We start from the raw sequence: 6,538 nt of genomic DNA, 5'->3' as shown, positions 1-6,538 counted from the left end.
CGGACCCGAGGGAAGCTCGGAAAGCTCAGCCGAAGTTATTTGGAGAGGAGAGTGACTGCCATTGGTTGAAAAGAGAGGTAAAAAAAACTTCAGTGGTGTGGAAACATTATGGGTTTGAGGGGTCAGACGTGGATCAAGTAGACATAGTGTGTAAACTTTGCTACAGTGTTGTAGCTGCACCACAGAGCAACACTGCACAGTTCACTAAACACAGATGTTTACATTTTTCATTCATTTTTATATTGCAAACATTTGCACTGTTATCAGTATTTGCACTATTTTATATTATTTTTTTGACAATCTTTAAAGTCATTATTCAACACATTGTTATTGTTAAATAAATATCGTCAAATAATCGAGATCTCAATGTCAGTGAAAATAATCGTGATTATCATTTTTGCCATAATCGAGCAGCCCTAGTTTAAAGAGTGTCCTCCTGTTAGAGAAACACTCTGACTGTTGAACAGATAGTTCAGTCTGTACATGTCTCTCTTTCACTCAGAAACATGTTTTCAGATTCATGGATTCAATCAGTTGATGTTTGAAACTGTTCTAAATGATTCCTTGTAAACTTCTTCCTCTTCAGTCCTTTAAAGATGGAAGCTCCCATTATTACAGGATCCACATGTTGTTTTTCTGTCTTTTTACACTCAAAGTTTCAGAGTGAATATCAATATGTTGTTTTTCTCTGAAGCTCAGTTCACAACCAGCTCCTCTGCATTTTCAACAAGTCTGAGCTCATTAAAATGAATCCAAATGTTTGATTTCTCTTTCTTAATGGGATGTTTCCAAACTCTCCACATCTTTTACTCGTTGTTGGAAGCTCATCATTTCAAAATGTTTCAGCCATATAAGCTGAAAATATTGGCTCAATTGTTTTGAATGCAGTTCAAGCAGAATATGATTATATTGTACTGAGGGATCATAATGCATGCGGCTTATTTGAAACTAGTCTTGTGTTTTTCCCATTTTGAACAAGACCAAGAACATGGTGCAGGATGTTGGTAACAGCTTCGTTATCAAACTCTTAGAAACATGTAAATATCTGTGTTTAGCACTGCGTATGTTGTGTATCACTTTAGTTTGTATGAAACATGAAAAATATCACAAAGGGTCCTGGTGAAGAATATGCTGGAATTTGGTGACAGAGATGCTCTGTATCTCATTGTACAACTGTATAGTGACAATAAAGGCATTCTATTCTATTCATTCTATTCTTTGACGTCAAACTTTTAGAAGCCGTTTCATTGTTTATCATGCAGCTCTAGTTTGATAAAACGCTGCATCAAAAACACAGGAAATAATGTCACATGTTTATTTCCACAAAGCAGAATGAGTCTATTGCTGACAATAAGTGATGTACAAACAGAGTGAGCATTTCTGAGCCCCCCAAAATAAACTGAGAAGTTCACTAAATGAAAAATGGACTGTGAGCTCAGTTCCTTCATCATTAGTATGTATTATATATGTCTATGTATTTTATTACTATAATATATATCAGGTACCACTGCTGCTAGTTTCAATCATTGTGCAAATGTGCTGTTTATAAGGTTGGAAACCTGCAGTCAGCTAAGACTGAAGAAGTCACCTGGATCAGTGACCAAACGTTTCTCCCACTGAAAACGTCCAGATGAGCAGAATCAACCTTTTGGGATCAGCCAGCAATGCAGCTGTCAGGGTTGCTGGGTCAATGACCCAGTGATTTCAGTTTGTTCATGTTCAGTTTATTTTGCCACATCAATGTTGTTCTCACTTCCTGTTTTTCCCGTATCAGCTCGTCTCTCATGTCGTTAGCCAGATTATGTTCAGCTGTGTACTCACCGGTCTCTCATTATCATCCGCATCAGTCTGTGTATTTAAGTCCTCAGTTTCCTCCAGTTCTTTGTTGTGTCATTGATGTTGATGTTGTCTCTCCGCATGTATGTTCAGTTCAGTCACCCAGTCAGTCATTTCAGTTCATGTTCTGTTCATCCAGCCTACCTACAATAAAACACCATTAACACCATTATCCTGCACCGTGAGTCCAGCGTTTGGGTCATGTCTTCCTCACCTCCACACACGACATGCCTGACAGAATGACACGACCCGTGAGCGGCAGGAGGCAGAGCTCTCCTTGTGGGCAGAAAAGCTTAAGGAGAGACAGACGCCCGTCATTAGATTTACTGCAGAAACTGGATCAAACTGGATCCAACTGGAGCTCTTGTTGGGATCCAGGGTGCAGCAGGTCTGTGCTGAGCAGAATGAATAAAGCCAATAAGATGTCTCTGTATGAGGAGGCGGGGTCACAGGAGGTTCACAGAAACTCTGCAGCAGCATCATCAGCTCACATGGAAACTTTGATGATTCACTTCTGTGGTGTTTTTACAGAAACACGTCACAAAATTAGCTCCACCTGTTTTGTGTGTGAGCTTTGAGTTTCTTGTCTTCATCCTGGATGCTTGTGTTGCTGTTTTTACACACAGCAGATATTTCCTGGTTGCTTCCTTGATGATCACATGAAGCTTTCTGAAGCTTGGATTGAAAACACTTCATTACTCAAAGCTTTCCAACACAGGCCTCTGTGCTGCCATCTAGTGGAAAAACATATGAAGTGCAGCGTGAAGCTACATTTATTTATAACATACTATAACCCATATAACTATATGTATAGTGTATTATGTAGGTTTTAGAACTGAGAGGTAAATTGCTGATGGCCTGGTTTTTATTTATGTCCCCCATGGTTCACCAGCTCTCACACAACACCAATGATCCACGTCCTTATAAACCTCCGAATCAGGTCCTGAAGCAGTGACGTCCTGAGTGAAGACCTCACTGATCACATGACTCTGGTCACCTGGACTCAGTGTTTCTGAAGCAGTGTGCTGGGTTTTTAAAAATACGTGGCTGCTGCCTGATGTTGGGCCCACAGAGGAAGACGACTGACTCACTCGCTCTTCTTCACTTCCTCCTTAAACATGTGGAAGGAGAGCAAAGTGCTGCCAGACTCTTATTTCTGACAGGAACAGAAGAAACCACAGCAAACTGGTTCCAGTTCTTCATCTTCATCACAATCTATTTATTTATGATGGTGTCTTCAGTCTGAGGGTTTGAAGTTTCCATGTCTGTGTGATGTGTGGTGTGAAGGCTGCTGGTTAAACTGAGACGAACTGTTTAAAGCACTGAGTGCTCATAGAGAGATGGTCCATGAGTCCCATACGAATTACCCACGTCTCCCACTGGGGAATTGTAGAAAAGAGGAGAGGCAAAAGGGGTACACTGTATTTATAGGGTTGCACCAAAGAAGAACAATGAGGAGGGGCTCTAACTGATAATAAATATAACTACAGGCTTGAAGGTATACAGTCAGGTATAAAGAACACATTTTGTGAGAAGTGTTGTTTGTTTATTTACAAAGTTTGCTGTTTCAGTGATAGTTGTACATCACGTTATATCACTTCAAACAGAGGTGATCCAGTAATGCTGCACTAATGAATTAGACTAACTATTCACTTTAGCTGAAGTTATTAAGTCAGCTAAAGAGTTGGATGCTGTGTAAGACATAAATAAAGCTAAAACACAAAGGTTTGGACATTTGCATGTTGCCCTACTGTAGGGGTCTCTGCAAGCATACAGAGGGGCTCTGACAGGGTACAAGATGACAACTTTGTCAAAGCTGAACCAGGGCAAACTACCAGGGTTAAGGGTTAACTGATGAAAAACTTAACTGGAGAGCTCACATAAGATATATTCATTCCAAAGTATCACGAAGCATTGCAGTACTAAACAAGGCAAAACAGGTATTCGACAGAACATCACTTCATATTCTCTACTGTTCACTGGTTTCACCATACTTAAGCTATTGTGCAGAGGTCTGGGGCAATAACTATAAAACCACATTACATTCACTTTTTACTCTTCAAAAGAAAGCAATTCGAATCATCCACAATGCAGGTTATAGGGAACATACAAACTCACTATTTTTGCAGTCTGAAATATTGAAAATTGATGATATAGTGAAATTCCAAACAGCACAAATTCTATTCAAAGCAAAAAATAAAGAACTGCCAGGTCATATTCAGAGTATGTTTTTTTTTGAAAGAAGGAAGTTATAATTTAAGGGGTTTTGTAACTTCAAAACAATGAAGGTACGTACTACAAGAAAAGGCTTTGTGTTTCTGTTCAAGGAGTGAAACTATGGAACAAACTGAATATGGAATTAAAGCAATGTCCAAACATAAAACTGTTCAAAAAGAGTTATAAAAATATGATCTTCTCGATCTATAAAGAAAAGGAAAATATTTAAATTAAGTGAATGTCTCTATTTAAAAACAAACAAACAAAAAATTCATGATGTGATATTATAGTATATAGTATATCAGAAATCTGTTCACTATTTTTATTACAAATTATATCAGTAAGGAAGCTGACTAAATATTAACTGATAATTTATGGGACAGGGGTGGGATTAAATAAGTGTATACTTCTTCCCACTCCCTTTCAACATGTAAATTAATCAGAATGTTTTTTTGTATGTAATTTGTATAGTATATTTTTTTCTCTCATTTCTTTTCTAAATGTACTTGTATATTGTTCACATGTTGAAATAAATTACCAAAAAAGTATTTAGTCAGCCACCGATTGTGCAAGTTCCCCCACCTAAAATGATGACAGAGGTCAGTAATTTGCACCAGAGGTACACTTCAACTGTGAGAGACAGAATGTGAAAAAAAAATCCATGAATCCACATGGTAGGATTTGTAAAGAATTTATTCATAAATCAGGGTGGAAAATAAGTATTTATTTAAATTAAATATTAAAATATATATTTATTATTATCATATAATAAATTCATAGATAATTATGGCTTATCATGTACTCAGAGTAAATTCATTAAAGTTGTGAAAGCCATTCCCCCTGCAATGATTCAGATGGCTAAAGCCAGTTTAACCTGTTCTTCCTCTATAATTCGTGAGCCGTCCTTAATTATTGATGATCGTCAATTTGAAGGAAAGACATGCAAAATTCTAACCAAACAACTTTTTCCTTCTCAATTAAAAAGAAAATATTTGTTTAAAGATTATAACTCGAGGTTTTTGACTGAGTATCTTTCTTTTCCAATTCCACCAAAAGCAAAAGAAAATCACTTTAAAATCTTAAATGCCATATACCCGTCCAACGACTGTCTTCACAAGAAATTCAGTATAGATACGAACACACTTTTTGCAACAGTGATATTGAGACTACAGAGCACCTTTTTTATTCATGTGAGAGTTCCAGATGTTTGTGGGATGATTTTCAGTCCTGGTTAACCTCTAAAAATATTGACTGCCCTTCTCTAACCTTTCAAGTAATTAGATTTGGCCTACAAACAGAAAATAAGAAAATAGAATTTGGGATTAACAACTTGTTTATAGTTGCAAAATTTTTCATTCACAAATGTCGCTTCTTGAAAATTACTCAGATTTTTGCTTTAAAAATGAAGTCCACCTATTGAAGGCTTCATTGGACAAGTAACTCCTTACTTGAATTTTTGATGCAGCTTTTCAACTGATGTACAGATGTACTGATGTTGATGATACTATTTAAGGCAAGGCAAGGCAAGGCAAATTTATTTGTATAGCACAATTCAACAACAAGGTGATTCAAAGTGCTTTACAGAGACATTAGAAACAAAAACAAATAAAAAGCATGATTTAAAATTGATTAAAACAAGCAAACAAACAAACTAACTAAACACACACATTTCACACCTGTTCGCGCGATCTGAACCCTTATCGTAAGGGGAGCTACCAGTCCTTCTGTGGACGAGCTACTTTCTATTTTAAATTCCCTGAATTTAAAATACTCTCTAGACCCAGTCTAGACCCAGCTGGGGAGCTACCCAGAGCTCTAAACCCACTTAACAAACAAACAAACAAACAAACAAACAAACAAACAAACAAACAAACAAACAAACAAACAAACAAACAAACAAACAAACAAACAAAACAGTATATAAAATCAAAACAGATAAAATCAGAAATAGATAAGATCAGTAGTTAATGTAAGTTTTGAAATTTAAGCTTAAAAGTGTGGATTTGGTGCTTTATTCAAATGCAGCTGAGAACAGGTGAGTCTTCAACCTGGATTTAAATAAACTGAGTGTTTCAGCTGATCTGAGGCTTTCTGGGAGTTTGTTCCAGATATAAGGAGCATAAAAGCTGAATGCAGCTTCTCCGTGTCTGGTTCTGACTCTGGGAACTGATAAAAGACCGGATCCAGATGACCTGAGGGATCTGGAAGGTTCATACTGGGTCAGGAGGTCACTGATGTATTTTGGTCCTAAACCATTCAGAGCTTTATAGACCAGCATCAGAACTTTAAAGTCTATCCTCTGACGGACAGGCAGCCAGTGTAAAGACCTCAGAGCTGGACTGATGTGGTCCACTTTTTTGGTCTTAGTGAGGACTCGAGCAGCAGAGTTCTGAATGAGCTGTAGTTGTCTGACTGATTTTTTAGGTAGACCTGTAAAGATGCTGTTACAGTAATCAAGCCTACTAAAGATGAATGCATGGACTAG

Source organism: Astatotilapia calliptera, chromosome 3 (assembly GCF_900246225.1).
Source record: "Astatotilapia calliptera chromosome 3, fAstCal1.2, whole genome shotgun sequence".
Lineage (NCBI taxonomy): Eukaryota > Metazoa > Chordata > Actinopteri > Cichliformes > Cichlidae > Astatotilapia > Astatotilapia calliptera.
The sequence above is the reverse complement of the archived record's forward strand: the minus strand, read 5'-3'. Positions refer to the sequence as shown.